The sequence below is a fragment of the Chanos chanos genome, chromosome 1 (assembly GCF_902362185.1).
Source record: "Chanos chanos chromosome 1, fChaCha1.1, whole genome shotgun sequence".
Lineage (NCBI taxonomy): Eukaryota > Metazoa > Chordata > Actinopteri > Gonorynchiformes > Chanidae > Chanos > Chanos chanos.
In genome coordinates this window covers 14,374,504-14,381,458 of record NC_044495.1, presented here as the reverse complement: position 1 = coordinate 14,381,458, position 6,955 = coordinate 14,374,504, and positions in this window count along the sequence as shown.

Below are 6,955 nucleotides of genomic sequence, written 5' to 3'. Positions count from 1 at the left end.
GGAATAATTTGCACTGTCAAACCTCCAAGACGAGTTAACTAGCTATGAAGTGTAGCTAGATTGAGAAATATGATGGGTAATCCAACCAGTGTTAATATGTGATTAAAGATGTGACTCATGCTTGTGTGTGTGTGTGTGTGTGTGTGTGTGTGTGTGTGTTATCAAATCAGGTGATTACAGTGAGGAGCAATAACACGTGTTCAAACTACATTGCTGGTATTATGGAACATCCCATTTCTCTAGACCTGCCACCAACGAAACCTAAACGGTGACATCTAGGAGGAAAAACTCAATTCCTCATAACCTGTAGTGTTGTCTCCTAGCAACACTAGATAAGACTTACTGTATTGCCAATTATCTGGAGATTCTTCCCAACTTTACCCTGGAAGCTGAGAGAAAAATAACACTGTAACTAAAGGAGAATTCAGATAGATAGATAGATAGATAGATAGATAGATAGATAGATAGACTGAGAAATATTGCTCTGGACTGATTGATTAAAAGAGAGAGACTGAAAGGAAGACAGATCTTTTTTTTTTTTTTTACATTATTCTAAATAAATAAATAAACACATCAATCTAACTTAACAGAATAGTCGTACAGAACAAAGACCTAAAAGGTGGGGTGACAGAGGAACCTCTGAGCAATGCCAGCAGTGCCTGAGGGATGTGGCATATCTAATATCTCCGGAGAGTCTGTGTCCATGGTGATAGGAGTCCCTCTACCAGACTGTCGGTTGTTAACGCCGACAAAGCCTTTCTTTTCTCGGAGCAATCACAGGAGAATTGTTCAGATGGGATTTTTTTCACCCACTGTTAAATGTATGAAAAGATAATTAAATGATCTAGAAAAAAAATACATATACTGATGAAAGTAAGATAAGCTGTCCCCTTTGTAATTAAGATTATTGGGTTTTAAACTGAAAGCTTTGCTAATGCATTCTGCGAACTTTCAAACCAGCAAGGCCTGACTTTATAACTAAAGCAATAACCTTTATAACCTTCTTCATCATATTAACAGACAAAAATCAAGTGGTAAAGACCGTTTGAAGAAAAAAAAAAGGAAGTTGTTCATTAAAGCTTTATGAATATTTTATGACTGTCCCCTTCTGTAGCAAACCTTTGTCATAATTTGATTTCTGCAAATTTAGGTCTATTTAAAATTCTAAATAAATGTACAAAAATAAGTTCTTTCTTCCATGGTGACTACTGTAGTGTTGTGGATATCTTTCTCCTTGATTTAATAAATCTTTCTTACGACGAATTGTAAAAATTGGGTTTTTTTTATTCATTTTTAATTTTTAAATTCCTTTATTCCTTTCATATATGATCTCTCCTCCTGATGGTGGGTGTCGCTGATCAAAGGCTGTGTTTTTATCTGTTGAGATTTCAGTGACTGATCACGACAGCAATAGATGGAGTCTAGAAAATAATGACGAAGAAACGCTTTCATTTCCATCTGATAACTTTCAGTGAAAATACTTTCCTGAAACAGACATAAGTGGCTATCATCACAGAGGGCAATAACACTGGAAAATTTGGGTTCTATTTTCAAAAAAAAAAAAAAAAGAAGAAAAATTCAGATTGAACCATGCTCATTCAAGCCTGAAATATCACAGCAATTTTTCCTCCTCTCAAGCGGTTAACTAAGGCATGGCAAATTAAGGACAACCTAAGACAGCATGTTTTTGAATGTACTAATTTCAGACTGATCCTTTCCTTTGTGTCCCCTATGTGTACGCATACACACAGTATCATTAATCTGTTATTTTACCTGCCTACTCAGTTTGACTTTGTATGGAGGAGTGCCACAAAGAGGTATACTTAAATGGGACAATGTGTCCTTTAGGAGTTATTAATCGGATGATCAGTTCACAGGCTTACCCATCCAGGCATTCAGCCTGACCTCAGTAGATTCAGGTTAAATCAAATGAAAGTCTAGACTATGCGCTATGTATGACAGGTTTGGATGAAAGCTTAATAGGCACATTCCAGGGACTATCATTTCAAAAGAAGAGCCAAGATGTAGTGTTAACAGAAGAGTCTGATCTGCTCAGACAAACAAAAAGAGGGAAAACAGATCTCTGAGGACATCTAGTGAACATAATCCAAAATCACACATTGCAGGTGGCATGCCTTTTACAGTCAGACCTGATCTCGCCCCTTGCAATGACTGAGTTACACCCATAGATGTCACACATCAGCTGCAGAACTTTCACCTTTCCCATGCTCCTCCTCATTTTTCAAGACTTAATATGTAAAACTACTTTCTCAGGGCTTAAATCAGTGAATTCATGTGGTGTAGTACAATGATAAGACAAGATAAGTCATGATTTGTTAAGCCTGCTCCATTCAATGGCATTAAAGGGGAAAATTCACACAAAAAAAAGAGAAAGAAAAGGATCTCAGAAGTGGTTAGAGGATCTTGCACTGCTGTCAGTTGAGCCACAGGCTTTCTAGTGCTCCTCTTCAATCAGCACAAAGAAATCTTTGTAGTCCTTGTTTTGTTGGATCATGTGAAATGTTAATGTGGATGAGAATGGCTTGATTTCGCTCTCTTTAAACTGTCTTTCAAGTGTGAAGATGAAGGGTGTACTGTTAAACCAATGACAGCCAAATTTCAATCTTTATTCTTCAGCGTATAGACGTCTGAAGAGTTTGTGAGGCTGAAACTCACAGCATGATTTTAAATACCCGCATGTTATAAAGGTAGCGAAATTGCAATGGCTGAAGCATGTTGACGAGAACTTGTGTATACTGTCTCGTCATGTTGAATACTATGACCATATGACACCCTCATGATATCACTATGACAAGGAGTGGTTTTAATGAAGGTGTTTTTGGGGGAAAAAAAACGGGGTGGGGGGTTGGCAAGATAGCACATGATGTTCCCTAGCTCTGTTTCAAGATGTCCAGTTGCCTCACTGATCACTCTGTCCAATCGGGAATGAACATCAGGGAGAGTTCCGCTCCTTTCATCGTGTGGAATAAGGAACTGAGAGGTTCTTTGAATGTTCGTCATAGTGGTGAAATTTTGGACTCTGGGTGCATAAGTTTACCATTGATGAAGCAATGAGAACACCATGATCCACAAAGACTCTGTTCATCCCCAGTTTCCCACACTCTTGAGTGGAAACCAATGAGCTTAGCTGAAAAGGTTTCTTTCTGAGATGGCTTTGATGGCCAACATCCCCCATTCACACGGCAGAGCTTTTGGATATATGGGATGTTTGGAGTGCCATTTTCACGATCTTTGAATGAAAGTAGCGTTAGTAGTATGCCTGGGGTAACAAGTAAAACTGGTTTAAGTCACTTATAACATGGATTCACTTAGTTACATATTCCTAGCCCAGTTAAAAGATTTTCAAGGGACTCTTGAGGGACTCTTTGTTTGTTAAGGGTGAAGACAGATCACGAAAGACACCTGGACTGAAATTTCATTCATATGAATTTCTGTGGCTCTGTGTTCATAGACATGAAATGAACCACACGTGTGTGATTACGATCACTGTGGCTTGACAAATAAAACTGTGTATGGTAAAGAAAATACTGAAACACATTTTTCAGGCTGTTGATAAAGCATGCAAAATAGTGCCAACACACTGGATTACATTACATCACTTTTTTAACACAATGATAACCTTGTGTTGAATCAATCCATGGAATACCTACGATTGGCAAAGAATACATTGCATACTGGGCAAGGTTTGTGTGCATTGGCTGAGATCTCAGACAGGCACATGAATTATCACCCATTATCACTCGTAGTCATCTCTTTCCTGATTGAATTGTTTGCATGGTTCCCACAACAGCAGGAACATAGTAGAGCTGCATGATGGGCAATGCACTGTCATTCCTTCTCTGTGAAAACAGGTGAGGTGAAGTGAAGAGGCAGCATCACAAACATAAGTAAACAGCTTGACAGACTGACAGACAGGCAGACAGGCAGACAGATAGATAGATAGATAGATAGATAGATAGACAGATAGACAGATAGATAGATAGATAGATAGATAGATAGATAGATAGATAGATAGATAGATAGATAGATAGATAGATAGGCAGGCTTGACCATCAAGGCAGCAAAATATTTCTCTCTCTCCTACTTGAGAAAGGGCGATGTTATTTGATTGCTCAGATTTTCTGTCTCCAGTCTGTTTCTCTCTTCAGAGAGAGAGGGTGTCCTGGTATCCTTTGTATCCTGGCCTCATGAGCTTGTGAAATTCAACAAGTTTTGTCCAAAACAGACCTATCTGTGCTCTACAGCAACACTGTTAACATTTCAAGTCCATACACATTTTGTCATGGAGACACATAATATTACCATGTCAAATTCACACCATAGAGTGATGAAGAGTTTCTTCTAATGCCAGAATGATCACGGATTTCTCACATCAGCTGATATTTTCTGTGTTTTTTTTTAAAATCTCACTTTATCACTATAGTCAGTGCATATTCAGCCTTGAGAACACTTAGGATTTATCAAGCACAACTCCACCCTAAAACTTAAAACTGACACAAAGAGCGGCTCCTCAAAGCTAAGCTCTGACCTGAGCTGTTTTTCATTCTGAATGTGAAAGTTATCTAAGCATTCTCTCAGGTCATGTCACACATGCCTGTCTCACAGGCCTATCTTGTTGTGTACCTTTATATTTACCTCTAACTTCAAAAGAGTGAAAGGGATTATGAGGCCTTCAACTGAAATGGAAGGAATAATAACTTGTTGCTTGTGATTTGTGAGATCCACAATAAAGATATTTTTTTCTATTTTTTAGGGATTCCTGAGGCAAAGAATGTCCAATACGGTGGTGCAAACTACATTCTAATCATACAACAGGTAACTAGCATACGTGAGAAAACGAGCTAACGAACACTGGAAGTTTGAGTTTTGCAAGAATTATTTTTATCTTCCTCAAAGTGTCAAAATACGTGTGTGTTTGTTTACATCAAATCTCTCTCTCTCTCTCTCTCTCTCTTGCTCTCTCTCTCTCTCTCCGTCTCTTCCTCTCTCTCTCTCCCTCTCTCTCTCTGTGCCATCTTTGATGAGGATGGCACACACAGAGTCCCCAGTGTGTCTGTTTAGGATCCTGGGAAAATCCACTGTCTTTATTCAGAGCTACCACATTCCACTGACAGCTCTGTTCCAGCATTGGCACAGCTCACATGCTTGTGGAAATGGATACGGCGCCTCGGGACACACACACACACACATACACACGCACGCACACACACATACACACACGCACGCACACCCAGACACACAAATACACATTCCTATCATTTTCTGCCTTTGAAGGCAGCACCATGTTCCTCCCTTCTCATAACCTACCTCTGTATTAGTGATGAGTGAATATCTAAGTAGAGAGTCATAATGTCTTCTTCATAACGTAAGTTGGTTTGTCCTATGTATATACACAAAACACATATGAGGCTCACGCAAAGGTTGTAACTGGTTATGCTGGTATGTTCAGAATGTCAAGCAGATTCCTGTTGGTTTTTCCACCATTATCTCTGTATCCTAGTGGCATAAGGTGGACGACAGTAGCCTCATAAAGTAAAAGACAGAAATTATATGAGCCATACGTGGAAGGTATTCATATGATTCTTAGATTTTATTTCTCTTAAAAGCAAATATCAGCTACTGTTGTTTTCTTAGTCAGCAAGAGAACATCATGGTTACAAAAGTTACCGTCATATTCTTACAATTATATATCTTTTTTTTCTTAAGGATGTTTAGTTAAAGGAGTCATGCTATTACATTGTTTGGAATCCATTTGTTAAAGCCAAGCCAAGTTCTGTGTCATCTGATGCAGTATGTTTTGAGCTCTAATTCCTAAACAGTATTGTTACAACCCAGTGGCTAAGTCTAAGGCAATCTGAATGGATGACTACGAATCAAAACTGCAACAAACATTTTCAGTGGAAACAACAACAAAATATGAGGGGAGGAAATATAATCCAAATCAAAGCTAACAATGCCTAACCATTTCATGAACTAAAGAGTTACAGGACCTGGAAAATTGCTGTCAGAGCCAAAGACAACTCTTCCAGGTCTGGCTAACTAAACGAGGGTAAGCTACTAGCAAAAACACAGAAACAATTATGAAGTTGCCAGTCTTGCACAGGGCCTTCACAACAGGAAAAAGAATCATTTACGTCAGTCAGTCTAAATTTACTTCAGTACACCAAACTACACAAATCTAGAAAAAATTAGCACAAAAATAATGACACATTGTGGAGTGTGTTGCTTCGTTGACAGGAAGTGTGATGCTGTTAGTTGTTTCAGCAAAAGACAATCACTATTCATAATTAACTCCAGTTCTAAAAGCAGTACTTAGATTATTAATGTGTTTTAGGGTGCAGTATGAAACAGTGTTTGGTTTTGTTTTTGAGCAGACTGCGCTGGACTCTAAATTGTAGAACCTAGAGATCTGTCTAGGCTTACTTATTTTAACTGAGTTCAAGGTACCTGAGCAAAGTCAGTGGAGCCTCTTAAGAACCAGTTGACTACTGAAACAGCAGCACCTGAGAGCAACTCCAGAAAAGCTTTTTAGATTAAAAAAAAAAAAGCAGGTTTTAATCAGTCCTGACACATGGAAAAGTTCCTATGTAGATCAAACAGCGAGCCAGTCATCCAAGGCTTCACTGTATTTGACACATAATAAATACAGACCCAAAGTGTAACCTAAAGTGTACCTTTCACTGCTTTTGTTATCTTTCTTTTTCATAACTGTTAAGTGGCTGTCAAGTTTGAGAGGTCTTTGGGTGAATTAGGTTTTGAAACATTCTTGATACACACATTTTATTTCTGAAATGAATCACTGACCATCTTGCCCCCATTCCACCCCACCTTTCCAATCACTTGCTTTGATGTTCAGTGCAGAATTTACAAACAGCTTGCATTCCTTCTGGGGTTCTGTACAAGGGTGGAAAAAAAAAGAAATAGTTTTCTCCTT